Below are 17,411 nucleotides of genomic sequence, written 5' to 3'. Positions count from 1 at the left end.
GCCCTGAGCTTGGGGAGCCCATAACAAGCCCAGGTAACACGGTGGACACGATGTGGTCGTGGTCTATCCCTCAACATCTACTTCTGTAATTACTCTTCAGTTAATGAGAGCCTGATTTTTCTCTAGGGTACCACCCCCTAGTCTCATTCCAGATATTTTGAAATATTTTGAAGGAGTCATGTGACTCAAGCATGGGCAATTAGTGCAAAGTATTTCTCTGGCTAGTGTGACTCTTCAATATTTAAACAAATATTTGTTGAGAAAAGTTGGGATCTGAAGGAGGGATCAAAATGACCTTCTCAAAGCTCTTCCCACCTCAACTCTGCTGAACCAGGGACAGTCATGCAACCAGTACGTGAGCCTTTAAGGAATTTGTTTTGTTTTGCTTTGTTTTCATTTTTGTTTTCAAGACAGGGTTTCTCTATAGCTTTGGAGCCTGTCCTGGAACTAGCTCTTGTAGACCAGGCCTTGAATTCACAGAGATCTGCCTGCTTTTGCCTCCTGAGTGTCGGGATTAAAGGCGTGCGCCACCACTGCCTGGCTTCTCTGGGGAAATTTTATATTCCAATTTAGAACATACAGTAGAATCTTTCAACAAAGAAGGAAATGCTGATCATTGGGAAGCTCATTTCTGGCAGATCCAGACAGACAATGAATAGGCAGTAAGGGCTTAGCACATTTTCAACTTGCAACAGGTATTTGTTTTGTTTTTTTCGAGACAGGGTTTCTCTGTGTAGCCTTGGCTGTCTTGGAACTTGCTCTGTAGACCAGGCTGACCTCAAACTTAGGAGTCTACCTGCCTCCAAGAGTTAAAATTAAAGGCATGTGCCACCATGGCCCGGTACAACAGGTCTCTTAAAAACAGTAATGAAATTAGGACTGGAGGGATGGTTCAGAAGTTAAAAGCACTTACTGCTCTTGCAGAAGACCTGGGTTCAGTTCCCAGCACCCATTATCAGGTAACTCACAACTGCCTATAACTCCAATTCCAGAAGATCCAATGGCCATTGCCCACCACAGGCCTCTGTGTATATATGCAAAGTAGGGCTTGATCAGTAAAGAAACTGTTCTACAAGTATAGGGTCAATGCCTGGTGGGCAATGCAGCACATCCCTGTAACCTCAACACTAGGTGGGAGAAGGGCAGAGAAAATCAGATCCCTAGAGCTCACTGGCCATTCAGCCTAGCCCATTAGTAAGCTTCAAGCTCAGGGAGAGACTCTGTCTCAAAAACTAAGGTGTGGGGTCACAGAATAGGACACCAGATGTCTATTGATGGTACATGTGCACACACGTATAACACATGCACGCAGCACACACAAGAGGGGTGGGGAGAAGGAGAAGGATGATGATGACCACAGTGATGAAGACAGGGCCGTGGGAAATCTGGTTGTTGTGAGACTCTAGTTGGTTAGATATGAGCAAATGTCTCCCAGAGAGGGCACCACAATAGACCAAATACATTTCAACCAGGTCTAGCTTAACGGAGTGGGGAGTTTATTGGGTTACTTATGACACCATAGGGTGACTTGTGGGTATCTGTATCACCCCAAAGCTCACCCCAGATTAGGCGATGCAACTATCTTCGAGTCACGTGTGAAAGCTGCCTTCTGCGGCTCCCTGTTCGGCTTAGAGCAGCTCTGCCAGATGCTCCTTTCCCTACTGCAATTTTCTGCTTCTTCCCTGGGGAGAGGCAGTGTGAGTCTTGTAGCTTTCTCGGCCTCCTGAACCTAGAATTTCCTTTTTTCTTCCCCTCAGGAGGGAATGCTTCAATTCTGAGGAAACAGCTATGCAGCAACGAGCAACGAGGACCAAGAGACCAGCGCTTTCAGAAAGGGAAGCCAGGGCCCCTGAAGCGGAGAAAAACCTGTGCTGGGGGCCCTCATGGTTCCAGTTGAACCAAGTCCTCTGGACTTGGTTGCTGGGAGTCGGCTTGCTCATTCCTGAAGGAGAGAGGGAAGCCAGAAGAGGGAGAGAGAAGGGGCGAGAGATGACACACCAGACCTAACGGTGTCACCAAACCCTTGAATCATGCTAGATTGAGCCTGCGCAGAGCAGACCATTGCCTCTCAGAGGTGCTTGAGGCCGTTTGAGTCAAGTTCAATGTTACGGGCACAGTGAGAGCCTGACTTCCCAACTCGGCATTCATCATGGTCATTGTCAGGCGTCTGTGCCTCTCCCGCTCCTGGCAGGTGCGTGTGTTTTAGACAGTTAAGCAGGGCACAGAATAAATAGGTAATAATTAGACAATCAATAGACTGACAGATGCAGAGAAGAGAGAGCAAGTGGCTGTCCATGCATGGAGAAGAGGCTAAACATCCACTCTTAGGGTGACAGAAGAGGACTTCATGCTTTTGGGGGAGGGGAATTAGTAATTTTTGAGACAGGGTTTCTCTGTGTAGTCCTGATTATCCTGGAACTCATTCTATAGACAAGGGTGGTGTTGAACTCAAGAGATCCACCTGCCTCTGCCTCCCGGGTACCGGTTTTAAGTGTTCGCCATCACTGTCCAGTGGAATATGTGTCTTAACGATTAGCTTCTGTGATGTTTATATTTGATAGCAAGTACTGGGATGGCAAAATGGCTCAGTACACATGCCACCAGGACTGATGCTCTGAGTTCTAGCCCCAGGACTCCTCTAGCAGAAGGAGAGAACAGGTTCTTACAAATGTCTCTTACCTCCAAATGCATGCTATGGCATGTGCGTGAGCATGTGTACACACACACACACACACACACACACACACACACATGAATGAATACCTTTGAATAGTAATGAAGTTGAGAATGTCATCAAGTATGGATACAAACCTAGAGATGACATTTCTCCACAGCACCATGAGTCAAACCCAGCCTGGTGATTGAGGCCCATTGTTCAAAATTGCCCCCAGCTATTAAACCCCCACACTGTCTCATCTTCTTCTTTAAGGTTTCTGATGCTGTGATAAACACTATGACCAAAACAAACCTAGAAAGGAAAGGGTTCATTTCATTTTACAACCTGCAGTTCCTTAACCAGACAAGTCAGGTCAGGAACTCAAGGCAGGAACCCAGAGGCCGGACCTGGTACAGAGTCTATGGAGGCATGCTGCTTACTGGCTCCTCGTGGCCTGCCCAGCCTGCTTTCTTATAGCATCCTGGACCACCTGTCTAGGGGCGGCACTGTACACAGTGTTCTGGGCCCTCCCACATCAATCATCAATCAAAAAAAGCACACCACAGTCTTGCCCACAAGGCGTTCTGGTGGGAGCATTTTTTTTTTCACTTGAGGTTCCTCTTTCAAAATGACTCTTGCTAGTGTCAAGTTGACTTAAAACCAGCACAGCCTCCCCAGCCAAAGCAAATCCTCCTCAAAGCTCAGAAACCCGGATTGCATTCCTGGAGGTTTAAATTTAGATTTAAGGATCCGCGGGACTTATGCTTCTGTGGCTTGGTCTGGCTTGCATCTTTCATTTGGAGGACTTTCTGGTTTAGAAGGCAGCTCCGGCAATTAGTTTGGCATCCCCTCTCTCTGGACTAACTCTAAGAGCTCGCTGGCCATTCCTGAGCCTAATCCCAGATGAATGCTGTTTGCTGAGGTCAAAGTCCCGGTGCTTCAGCTTCGCTGGTGTTTACAGAGGAACAGGATTGGGAATGTGGCTCAGGTAGAGGGCCGAGCTAACCTGCAGAGGCCCTGAGTTCCACCCCAGCACTGCAGAAAAGCCCAGTGTGGTGGCAAATGCCTGTGTCCCTAACTCTTGGGAGGATCAGAAATTCAAGGCCATCACAAGATTGAAAGCTCGAGGGTAGCCTGGGCTACATGAGACCCTGGCGATAAAAATAAAAACAAAATTTTACTGGTGATTTTGAAAAAAAAGATTCCTGAAATTTCTTGAAGATTCTGTAATAGAACGGATCATCTTTGCTCTTTTCAACTTAAGGGGAAAAAAAAATCCAACCAATTGCATCTAAGCAGCAAATTCTATTCAGAGCCCAATAGACTATTGTGACAAGCCCTCCTAGGCTGTAACTGCTGAAATATTCTCCTGGCGGTCTGGCTTTTGAATTTGATCACTTTGCCAAGAAAAAAATAAAAACAAACAAACAAAAAAAACAAAGTTCCACCTTCAACCTGGGAAGATTAAATAGTTCCAACACCTTAGGTTCAGCTAAGTGGAATCTTAGTCAAAAGAGTTTGTGGGGTATTTCCAGCCAGCAAGAACAGCCCCCACTCCAACATCCCCACCCCAACTCCAACCTCCCCATCCACTGCACCGCCCCCCACACCCAAGGGATTAGGACACTTTCAACTTTATTCCAAGGCTCACAAAAGCTTTCCCTAAAGGGGGAATTTAGGGATGACTTTAACTAGGAAACTTCTAGGAGGCCCGGCATTCATTATTCGCAGACACCCAAAGCTAAAGACAGAAAGCTGGCAGGAGACCCAGTGTCTGTAAAGCAAAGGTTTGCCCCAAGTGGAGTGCTCTGGAATCTTACAGGGCACATCCCCCCAAAACAAAGTCTACAGCCACACCTGGGTGTGGTGGCACATGTCCACAATCCAAGCATTGGTGATCTTGACGCAGGAACCTGAGGGTGGCGGGGCCACAGAGTGCAACCCTATCTGGAAAACTTAAGGGCCAAGAGCATAGCTGAGGGAGACAGCGCCTGTCTCACGTGTGTAAGGCCCTACGTTCAGTCCCAGCCCTGCAAAAGAGAAAAGAAAATTAATAATTTTCCAGATGGAAAAGCAGGTATATAGCCTAGAAAACAAAGCTCAATGATAGGTATTTGAAAAAATGGTCCAGTGAGGTAGCTCAGGCCAGCCTGGGCTACACTGTGAACCCTTTCTCAAAGGAAAAAGAGTCAACTCTACTTTTCTCTGTGAATTGAAAAGAGAGGAGGTGGCACTGAGAACAATCTTAGTTTAAAGCTAAAGGTTGCTGCGATGTTTGACTGCGAAAGTAGAGACCAGTGGATTCTGGTCAGGCTATTTGAGGCAACTAATGCCTATTTCTTATGCTTGTAAAGCTTCCCACTGATCATATAAAAATGTATTTATGAGGGGTGGGGAGAGGAGGTCAGAGGGCAATTACAGCAGTCAGTTGTCTCTTTCTACCTTGTTTTGAGGCAAAATCTGGTTGTTTCTGCCATGCTGCATACTCCAGGCTAGCTACCCTCAGACTTCTCACAGATTCTCCCGTCTGGTCACAGGAGTGCCAGGAAGACAGATACACACTACCACATCCAGCTTTTTCTGTGGGTCCTGGAGACTGAACTCGCACTGTCAGACTTAGCCACAAGCACCTGTACTTGCTGAGCCATGTTCCCAACCCCATCAGGATGTGTGTGTGATGTGTGGTGTGGTATGTGTGTGTGGTGTGTGTGGTATGTGTGTGTGGTGTCTGTGTGTGGTTTGTGTTGTGTGGTGTTTGTGTGTGTGTGTGTGGTGTGTGTGTGTGTGGTGTGTTGCTGGAAACTGAAGACTGAATTTAGGGCCTTATGCAGGTTTGGCAAGCACTCTACCACTGAGCTATGTTCACAGCCGTTTATTTTCAGTTTAAAACAGGGCCTCACTAAGTTGCTGAGCCTGGGCGTTGAACTTGCGATTCTTCTTCTTCAGTCCCAGAGTAGCTAGATTGCGGGCCTGTGCCACCTGCTGGGAATGGCTCCCAAGAGTCTTAACCAGTCTTTGTTCTATTAAAGCTTTCGATTGATCAGATGAGACCCATCCACATTTGGAAGGGCAATCTCTTATCGTCAAATGTTATTCTCACCCAAATAGGCCTACATGGAAAAATTCAGAATAATAGTTGACAAAATGTCTGGGCACCATGGCCCAGCCAGCATGACGCATAAAATGACCCATCACACCAGGGTATGGAGCTATGGACCTGTGACCTAATCTTTACCCAAGGCTTTGGGGTGGAACTAAGTACCCTTTAGGAAGAATAGTGACAGACATGTCCACTCTAGAGAGACAAAATGGCAACAATAGCAATGCTGGTGGCAGCGTCCCATGGCTATCACCACCAGCCTTCGCCTGGCTTTGTAGCTGCGAGTCGCCTTCTTTAGTCTCCGGGGACTTCAGTGATCCACTCAGCTCCCCCGGCACACTCCCCGTGCGCTGAAGAACTGAAGCGGATCCTAGCAGCAGCAGCTAAGATCCCTGTGATCCAGAGAGTGTGACGTACTCATTAAGTACCACTGCAAGATAAATGACCCCAATGTGATGCCTAAGCAATCAGCATATGCAATTAGACTTCGTGTGTGCCTGTGTGTGTGTCAGGGGGTGCTGTTTGCTTGTTTGCTTTCCGTTAGTAAGGAATTTAGGATCAGTTCAGCTAGGTGGGTCCTTCATAGGGTGCCACTCAGGAAGTTAGCCTGGGCAAGAGGGCCACTTTAAGATGGCATGCTCCTGTCTGTGTTGGCTGTTGGTGGGAGCCTCTCCGCAGGGCTCTTTGCTTTCTCGCCACAGACGCAGGGACTTTCTTTCTGCAGTGACCTAAGAGACAAAGGTGGACATCACAATACTTCTGTGATTTTTGTCTGTGTGAGGTCACACGTCATTGCTGCCACCCCAGATGGAATTCCCATGAGAAATCACTAAGCCTTGCTCCTGTGTGAAAGAGGAAAATTAAAAAAATTAGGCTCCTGCTTTCTCCCCACCTTCTCCCCATAGTGCTGGGTTGGAACCTAGGACCTTGGACATGAAAAGCAAGTTCTCACATCTGAACTTCATCTCTACCCTGGGTGTTTGAGCACAGTTCTCTCTCTGCAGCCCAGGCTGCCTCGGTCTTGGGACCCTCCTATCTCAGCCTGTAAGCTGGGTTTATAGGCATATTCCAGCACCATTCCTAGCTATAGAGTCTTGTTTTTTAAATGGAAAAATGGGAAACAATTCGTAGATGTATTTTTAAACTTCCTCTGGTGGCCAGGCTCCTTTGGGGTCATTACCTGAAGGTCTCACAAGTTTGGGCATCTCTCTCGCGATGCGCCAGTGTGACCAGCAGCCTTTGCAGAAGTGGTGGTGTCTCTCCAAAATCCAGTAAGACATCCTACAGCCTCTCTCTCCTCTGTCTGTCTTTGTCTGTCCTTAATTCTGTCTGTATTTTCTCTGAGAGACGCAAATCACCAGTGTGGCCACCTTGAGGTTAAGCCATACTGGAAAGAGCCTAAGCCTTCCAATGGACAGCCAGAAAAATTCTGAGGTCAGCCCAGAGTCTGGAAACAGATCCCTCAGGCCCAGCGAGCCTTGATAAGCCTGAAGCCTTGGCTGGGTTTGGGCTCTTCACATATCAAGACTTGTGAGACCTTAAATCAGAGACACTCAGCAAATGACTCCTACACTTCTGACCCTCACTGCCTGCAGATAATAAGTTTCTGTTGCTCTAAATTGCCGTGTTTCAGGGTAACTTACTACATAGCAATAGATACTTATGTACTTCTGTACTTTATTCCTGAAGAAGAAATAAAGGCACAGGCGAGCTTGTGTGTGTGTATGTGTGTGTGTGTGTATGTGTGTGTGTGTGTCCATGCCTTGAGAAGAGAATAAAGGAATAAGATTCCTGATATACTTAAGGCATTAAGGAAGATGTGAGCATCTTTCAACCCTCAAATGATAGTGAGTTTCAGGTTTCTGTGTCTTTACTGACCATCTAGAAACCCTCAACCAAATCTCAAGTAGAAATTTGTTTTGAAGCTGGAGATTCCTGCTTGCTAAGATGTAAACTGACAACTTGAATACTTGCCCAAGAATATGTCAGAGCTGGAAGATGGCGCAGGCAGTAAAGTGCCTGCCACATGAGCATTGGGACTTGAGTTCAATGCCAGAACCCATTTCCCCTTCTTTAAAAGAAAGGAGAGAGAGAGGGAGGGAGGGAGGGAGGGAGGGAGGGAGGAAGGAAGGAAAGAAGGAAGGAAAGAAGGAAGGAAAGAAGGAAGGAAGGAAAGAAGGAAGGAAAGAAGGAAGGACAGATGTGTTGGTGTACATTGTAATCTCGGAACTGGGGAAAGTCCAATCCCTAGTGTTGGATGGCTAGATGGCCAGCTTAGCCCTGCTGGAGAAGTCCAGGCCAGCGAGAGGCTCTGTCTCAATAAACAAGGTGGGTGATGCCAAAGGAACGGCACCCAAAGGTTCCTGTGGCCTCTACACACACACACACCATTCCAGGCCCAAGTGCTACGGTGTGGCATACTCTCACTTCATCGTGCCCCTGGCCCAGGCCCCTGGTGGTTCTGGGTTCCCACAGCCATCTCTGGCAGCAAGCTGGAAACACACTGTCATTGAGTGTCTATAGTGGCAGACCCTAGCAAGCAGATTATGAACAATTCAACGGTGTCTTTAGGCTTAACAGCAAAAAGAGTTGTACAAACCATATTTCATCACTCACCCCAAATACTACACTTATTTATTTGATAAATCAGGTGGCAGCCCGTCCTAGGCATTGAAACCCTGACTTTAAGTGCCCTGAGCACTGCAGGAAACTGCGGATGCCACACCACAGAAGAAATACAATCACCCAGAGCTGAAGCCCTCTTCCTGCACCTGAAGAAAAACCTAGCCATCTGCCTCCCACAAACCCTCGCCTGTGAACTCACGTGGGTTCCAGCTTTGGACAGGTGCTTTGAAGACTTAAGAATGCTGACTAGGCAGTACTCTGGAAACAGCTACTCCCCAGGGAAATCTGCTAATCTCACCCACACTCAAGTGACTATTGCATAAAACCGGAAGGTGAGTGTATTCGCCACCAATGAGAGTTGTAACTATGCCAAGGACCAGAATGCTCAAGTATGCATGAACTATCCCTGCCTTCCATTTTTTCCTGGTCCCTCTCTGTTCTCATTCTTCATGACCCTCTGAAGCTTCCATTTGATGGAGATTAGATCTTTTTTCTAAGAGGGTCTGGAATTTATGGGCAACAGACATGGGTACCCCCAAGACCCTCAACAGCCACTCTTTCCCCTCTCCACAGTAGGGGTAGGCAAGGATTTCCCTGAAAGAACCACTTAGTAAATACTTTACAACTTATGTACTCAGTATTACCACAAGAAAAGCCACGTAGATGAAGCATGAAGGAGTGTGGCCGCGCTCAAGGAAGTCTTCCGCATGAAGGCAGTGTGAGTTAGCTGGACTTGGCCTATATGTGAGTGTGAACTGCCACACCAAGGTGCTGCCTGGTTGTGGTGTGGGGCCTCTAAGACACCAGAGGTTCATAAGGCTCTTTCCTTCCAAAAAGGATTAAGGCTCTAATGGAGCCTGTTCCTGGTTTGGTCTTCTGCCTTCGGCTCTCTCTCTCACTTAGTGTTTCTATTGTCATGATGAAAACCACACCAAAAGACAAGTTGAAGAGGAAAGAGTTTATTTGGCTGGTCACAATCAGAGGAACTCTAACAGGGCAGGAACCTGGAGGCAGGAACTGATGCAGAGGTCATGGAGGGGTGCTGCTTTACTGGCTTGCTCAGCCTGCTTTCTTATAGAACCCAAGACTACCATCCCAGGAATGGTATCACCAACGATGGGCTGGATCCTTCCCCACTGATCATTGTGTCTCAGTGGGGTTGGAGACATGAGTCAACAGTTAAAAACACTGTTCTTCCAGAGGACCTAGGTTCAATTCCCAGTACCCACATGAAGGCTAACAACTATCTGTAACTACAGTTCCAGGGTACCTGACACCCTTATACAGACATACACATAGGCAAAACACCAATGCAAAGAAAAATAAATAAATATTTTTTTAAAAAAGCAAAAATGCCCCCAGCTGGATCTTATACCCCCTCTCAGTCAACTCTAGCTTATGTCAAGTTGACATAAGTCCAGCCAGCACGTGCTCTGTAGGGAAATAGGAACAAGGCCCTTACCAGATGTTAGTATCTAGTTCTTGAACCTCCCAGCTTTCGGAACCATGAAAGAATGAACTTCTGTTCACTAAAATCGCCCAGTCTCAGGTATTTTGTAATAGCATACAAACGGACTGAGGAAACCGGTAGATGAGATGCCGGGTCTGGAGATTGCTAAATCCTCGTCTGGGAGATTTCCCCAGGCCATGGTTCTTTCTTCAAGCCCTATTCCTTCCTGACTGAGGAGAGAGAGAGAGAGAGAGAGAGAGAGAGAGAGAGAGAGAGAGAGCGAGAGAGCGCTGAGGATAATTCAGACCCCCCCCCAATATTCCTGCCATATTCCTGCCCCTAGCTCCTAAGTGTTGGATTATAGAAGTGCCTCAGTCTGTATGGTACTAGGGATGGAACCTGGGGCATATTTTTGCTAGACAAGCATCCCACCAGTGAGCTCCACCCCCAACTCTAAAAGTCAGATGCTTAGCCACATCACACCCTCTCTGCCTTCCAAACACTCTTGGTCATTTTAGTACTGGGTTCCTGTCCAACTCAGCCACTATTTAGCGGTATAACCTCATTGTAAGCCTTCCTCTGCTAGGTAAGTGTGCGGGGCAACTTACAAAAGATACTCAATACAGCAGCCGGATCCATCTAAGTGCTCAGTAAGGGTTAGGTCTGAGTCTAACCTGTGGAAAAGCCTGCTATCTCAATTGGTTTCCTGTTGTGATAACAAAATACTCGAGGCTGAGTAACTTATAAACAAATGGGATTTGTTTTGCTAAGTTCTGGAGGTTTGAGAACGGGGTGCTAGCTTCTGCTCCTTTCTGCTAGGGGCTTCGAGGCTGATGGTGTCATAGTGGTGACAGAGTATACATTGTAGTAGGAGCTGCGGGCTTGCTTTTCGTCCCACCTGGCTCCCGCACGGCTAGCTTTACACCAGAAATAACAACACACAAACTGCATTCTTTTAAACACTGTTTGGCCCATTAACTCTAGCCCTTACGGGCTAATTCTCATATCCTGATCAACCCATCTCTAATAATCTGTGTAGCATCAGTCTTACTGGGAAAGATTCAGCATGTCTGACCTGGAAGCTTGCTTCATGGCGTCTGCCTGGGAGAGGGGAGCATGGCCTCTGAGCTCACTTCCTCTTTCTCCCAGCATTCTGTTCTGTTTACTCCTCCCACCTATGTTTTAACCTATAGGGCCAAGCAGTTTCTTTATTACTTAACCAATGACCTTCCTCCATCAATATAAGATGAAGAAATCACACAAGGCAGGAAGCTAGATTCTGGAGAGGAGGCAGATTTCTTTTATAACTTTACACTCTCAAGAAACTAACTTGCACTGAGAGATCACCATTAGTCTTCTCATGAGTACAGCACCTTCTGTGACCTAACCACTGCCCATCACTGCCACACCGAGGACCACATTTCCTGACCCAGAACATGCAGGATGCACTCAAGCCATATGTGATCCACAGCACAAGGCTCTTCTTTGCCTCCAAGTGCTAGAAACAACAGCAGTGGGTGGATCCTTCAGAAAGAATGATTTCAAATCTAAGCGAAAGATCCTTACTCAGAACTAGCACATATGGGATAATGGTCGATGGTTCTCAAAGCAAGCATCCTGCGATGAGATAAACCTGGGGATTCTCAGGTAAGCCATGGGGAACAAGGTTCTCAATAGCTAGATTGATGAGTTTATTACTGTTGTAATATATATCTCTAAGATGCTATCACAGGCAACTTACCTACTCTCCCAACCCACAACCTCCCAGAGCACCTTTAGAAACCAACTTCTGACAAAGGGCCATTAGAACGACACACAGGGAGTTGAGGGAGGCAGTTTGGTGGGTAAATGCTTGCTGTGCAAGTCTGAGGATAGGAGTTCAGATCCCCAGTTCCTACATACAAAGCCAGGTCTGGCAACATGCTGATATAATTCCCGTGCCAGGGAGGCAGAGACAGGAGACCCCCAGGGGCTTGTCAGCCAACCAGTCTCTTTGATATGATGCGCTTCGGGTTCAGAGAGAGACCCTGCTTCAAAAAATAACGGGAAGAGCAATAGGAGAAGGCACCTGATACGGACCTCTGTCTCCCATGCATGCACACACAGTTGGGTGCACCTGTATACAAACATGCATACACATGCATACAGTACACATGTCTATGTGTACACACGCAGACACTGAAAATGACCTAGCTTTTATGTGTGGATTTATGAGGGTGTGGATATAAGTCATGGAACTAGAAAGGCCACGGGAGGTTTTGAGGGAGGGAGGTTTTGAGGGAGGGAGGGAGGGAGGGAGAACAAAATGCTGGTGACATGAAAGTAGGGCTGTAAGTTACTGGGGGTGCTGGGATGAGGGGAAGAGAGGCAGAGGAGAAGCAACTAGAGGGTGTGTATGAAAATGCCATAAAGAAAAGCAGTGCTTTGGAGGAGAATTTAAACAAATTCGGAAGGGAGGGAGGGAGGGAGGGAGGGAAGGAGGAAGGGAGGGAGGGAGAAGAAAGTTCTTAGGTTGACTAGTCCCTTTCTACGGATGCCCTCAGCATGTGAAATAATGTTCAAGATGTGTCCTATGTAAATCCAATCTGAATGTGTCATACAAATGTCATTGGGAAAGAGCAGACAGCCTGCACCCCAAATTCTTTTGTCTGTGTCCCTGGCTGGGTGGCTGGGAAGACCAGCTTCCTTCTGTTTCTGAATCCTCATTTTCGCCGTTACCTTCTTCTTTTGAGGTAGGGTCTCACGTAGCCCTGGTTGGTGGAAATTCTATTGGTAGCCAAGGATGGTCTTGAACTCTTGATCCTCCTGCTTCTACCTCCCAAGAGCTGGGATTACAGATGATCCACATTGGCCTATGCGAAGCTGAGACTCAACCCAGGATTCTGTGCATGGTGGACAGGCATCCTACCAACTGAGCCACACCCCAGCCCTCCTCCACTTCTTATATTCTTTACTTTCTCTTGTCCTACTCCTAGTTTGTTTATTAAGGTGCACATACATACATATACACACACACATATCATACATGCACACATATACACACACATACACACATATCATACATGCACACATATACGCACACATACATACACACATACATATATACACACATACATATACACACGCACACACCACACATACACACATACACACATGGGGGGGTATGCATGACTAAGCATATGTGCAGAGGCCAGAGAGGACATTATGTATCCTGTCTATCATCCTCCACCTTATCTTATTCCTTTGAAACAATCTTTCACTGAACCTGGAGCAACAGCAAGCCCTAAGAGTCCTCCTGTCTCCACCCTATACAGTGCCAGATTTACAGGCAGACACACAGCCATGTCCGGCTTTTTATGTAGGTGCTGCTATCGGAAATCAGGTCTTGGTGCTTACCCAGCAAGCACTCTCTCACCACATCATCTTGCCAGCGTCTTCTCCCCCATTTCCAACAGAAAAAATAAAAAATAAAAGTAAAAAAAACTGTCCCTCAATAGAAGCAAGCATGGCACCTAGTTCTCAGGCTGTCTATGCTACAGCTAGGTAAGAGATGCCACAAATTCAGGGGATAGTGCCCAAGGCCTCAGTGCTCTCAGCCTCGGACTCAAAGTGCCCAGCACCCCGGGTCCTTGAGATAGACATCTTAGAGGCATTCTGACTTGGCCAAGGGCAAGAGCTCCTGACCACACTGGGGACAGTGAACACAGCAGGGCTGATGTCCAAGATCAGAGACAGTGGGAGCGTAAGCAGTGTTTAGTGGTAATGGGGGTGTTTGATGCTCATTTTGTGAGCAGCTGCTGAGAGGAGCGGGCAATGACTCTTTCCTTTCCTGGTGCTTTCTGCCACGGTGACAGATCCGTCTCCTGCACAATTAGTCAAGATTTCCTACTGGGTTCAGTTATTAAATGCCTCCTGCTTTCTGAATCATCCGGCAGGTTGGGAGCATCTTGTTAGCTATCCACAATGCATTTCGGTCACCCTGGGGTCCTCCCAGAAACCAGAGCCCACCTTGGGTTTCCCTTTGTCCTTCCTCTTGTCTCTGAAGCATGGAGTGAGAGATGCTGGCGAGGACCCGGGCTCACAGCTGGCCTACCCTTTCCATGTCACTGTGCCTTGCTGGTGAATTAGAATTAAATTTCCAGTAACAGAAGGGGGCCTACAGATGAACAAGTTCTTTCCTGATCTAGTTGAGGAAATAATGATGACAGAATTGTCATCTAAAATAAAGCCAAGGGAGGCTGGAGAGATGGCTCAGTGGTTAAGAACACTGGGCTGCACTTCCCGAGAACCCGGGTTCAATTCCCAGCACTCACATGGCAGTTCACAGCCATCTAGCTCCAGTTGTAGGGGATCTAATACTGTCTTCTGTCCTCTACCGGCACTAGGCACACAAGTGTGCCTGTGTGTCTGTGTACATGAGTTTAGGTGCCTGTAAAGACTAGGGACATCAGATTCCCTAGAGCTGCAGTTATACCTGGTTGTGAGACACTTAGCACTTGACAGGGTGTGAAGAACTGAGCTCAGGTCCTGTGCAAGAGCTCAGATCTTCTGCAAGAGCAGTGCACACTCTGCTGAGCCAATCCTTCGACCCACCACTTTGATTTTGAGGCAAGGTCTCCCACTGAACTTGGAGCTCACTAATTCTACTACACTGGCTATGCAGCAAACCCTGGGATCTGCCTCTCTCAGTCTCCCCAGTCTGGGATTACAGATGTGTGCTGGCATGTTCAGCTTTTTACATGGATGCTCTGATTCAAATTTGGGTCTTCCCACTTATGCAACAAGCACTTTACCAGCTGAGCAATTTCCTTGGCTATGTTTCTGGATGTTCTACTTGATTCTGGATCTCCGGGTGGCGTTTGATCATTTCCTGTTCTGTGTGCTATGCTTGCCCTGATCTGTGCTTTCTACAGACATATGAAGCAGAGTTGATTTATGACATGTGTCTGTTTATTTCAATATGAAGTCTAAGCGGGACTGTTTCTGTTGGGGCTGGCTTTTGCATGCTCCTTATTAATGATACCTTAATTTTTGTATCCCTCTTTACGAGCAGTTGTATGCTGCTCATTTCCCCTAAAGAATAACTTGTGGGGGTCATTTGAAAGCTAGGAATTATGGGCATGCCTTCTAAGAGAGCGTATACCTGCTTTCTCCTGGTACCTAAGCCAAGGTTCAAGGATAAGGTGGCCTATACCACCTGATCCCAAAACCTGGCCTTAAATCTAGTATGAAAAGTTCCATTTACATCACATCCATCAACAGCCTTCTTTTTCATTCTCTCAGCTAAACTACAAAAGTGTTCATACTTTTGTGGTGCTCAAAAAGTGTGCAATGCTTGTCCTAGTAGTCCAGATAAGAAGGCAGTCAGGAAGACTCTCTTCGAGGGAATTAGGGCTGTAGCAAAGAAGCAGATGGGGAACTTGGAACCAAGAAGCACTGTCTTTGTAGTGTTTGAAAATCATCTATCTGGCTCTTTTTGGCTGGGAAATTGAGTAGAGGAGACCCGAGCAACCCTGTACAATAAACACCTGGAGGCATCACCACCTCTGACTTCAAGCTTTGTTACAGAGCTACAGTAATGAAAACAGTTTGATATTGGCATAAAAACAGAGAGGTAGACCAATGGAATCCAATCAAAGATCCTGATATTAAATCACACATTTATGAACACTTGATTTTTGACAAAGAAGTTAAAATATAAAATGGAAAAAAGAAAACATATACAACAAATGGTGCTGGTATAACTGGAAGTTGACATATAGAAGAATGCAAATAGATCCACATCTATCGCTATGTACAAAACTCAAGTCCAAGTGGATGAAAGACCTCAACATAAATCCATCTACACTGAGAACCTCATAGAAGAGAAAGTGGGATGTACCCTCTAATGCATTGGCACAGGAGACCACTTCCTAAATAAAACACCAGTAGCACAGACACTGAGAGCAAAAATTAATAAAGGGAACCTCCTGAAACTGAGAAGCTCAAATGGTTGAAAGACACTTAAGAAAATGCTCAGCATCCTTAGCCATCAGGGAAATGCAAATCAAAACAACTCTGAGATACCATCTTATACCAATCAGAATGGATAAGATCAAAAATACTGATGACAGCTTATGCTGGACAGGATGTGGAGTAAGGGGAACATGCCTCCAACTGCTGGTGGGAGTATAAACTTGTACAGCCACTGTGGAAATCAGTATGGCAGTTTCTCAGAAAAATAGGAATCAATCTACCTCAAGACCCAGCAATACCACTGTTGGGTATATACTCAAAGGATGCTCAATCATACCACAAGGACATCTACTCAACTATGTTCATAGCTGTATTATTCATAATAGCCAGAACCTGGAAACAACCTAGATATCTCTCAACTAAAGAATGAATAAAGAAAATGTGGTATTATTTGGTGTTAAAAATAAAATTACAGTTTTAAATTTGCAGGCAAATGAATAGAACTAGAAAAAAACAATCCTGAGCGAGGTAATCCAGACCCAGAAAGGTAAATATAGTGTGTACTCACAGATAAGTAGTTACCAGACATAAAGCAAAGGATAACAAATAGCCTACGGTCCACAACCCCAGAGAAGCTAGGACCCTCTTCCAGAAACTGATGGAAGCAGATGCAGAGATCCACAACTAACCACTAGGCTGAGCTCAAGGCAGAGAGAGGGATGAGTGATAATATGAACATAGAGGTCAAGACCATGATGGGGAAACCCACAGAATCAGCTGACCCGGACTAGTGGAAGATCACTGACTCCTGACTGACAACTGGGGAACCTGCATAGGCCCAAAATAGGCCCCCTGAATACAGGTGACAATGGTGGGGCTTGGGCAGGATATGGGGCCACTGACAGTGGTATGAGGATCTAACTCTAATGCATGAACTGACTTTGTGGAGCCTCATATCTATGGAAAGATACCATGCTCATCCTAAGGAGGAAGGTGGCTTTGTCTTGCCTCAAAAAGGTGATGGGACAGACTTAGTTGACTTCCCAGTGGAGGGAGGCCTTAACCTCTCTGAGGAGTGGATGAGGGAAGGGGTGGGAGAACTGGGATTATCCTGTTATCAAAGAGGGGGTACACTGAGGCAACCCTTTTGGTTCTCACCTCCCTTCTCCCCCAGAGCCATCAAAACAAAGATTAAAGTCACAGAATTCAGCTGATGTCCTTAGTTCCAAAGTGACCTTATGTGACTTGTTTGCAACACTGTCCCTCTCTTCCTCTCTTGGAGCCTCCTGGCTACCCATCTGCCTTTTCTAGTCCGCATGAATCTCTTCCCTCTTCCTAAGCCTTGGCATTACCTCCAGGTTTCCAGCACCACCATGGATGGCTGCCTGATGGAGTTTTCTTCAGATGGCTTTGAGACTGACTCAATTCAGCTCAAATCTTTGTTCAATGCAAGACTGCATTGCAGAACCCCATGTATGTTTATAATGACAAGGCATTTGTAAATTTTAATCATTTCATCCAACACAGAAGACCAAAGTTTACAACAAAAGAAGGAGGGGAAGAAAACAGGAAGGAAGGAAGGAAGGAAGGAAGGAAGGAAGGAAGGAAGGAAGGAAGGAAGGAAG

The sequence above is a fragment of the Microtus ochrogaster genome, unplaced genomic scaffold, assembly GCF_000317375.1.
Source record: "Microtus ochrogaster isolate Prairie Vole_2 unplaced genomic scaffold, MicOch1.0 UNK1, whole genome shotgun sequence".
In the NCBI taxonomy this organism is placed as follows: domain Eukaryota; kingdom Metazoa; phylum Chordata; class Mammalia; order Rodentia; family Cricetidae; genus Microtus; species Microtus ochrogaster.
The sequence above is the reverse complement of the archived record's forward strand: the minus strand, read 5'-3'. Positions refer to the sequence as shown.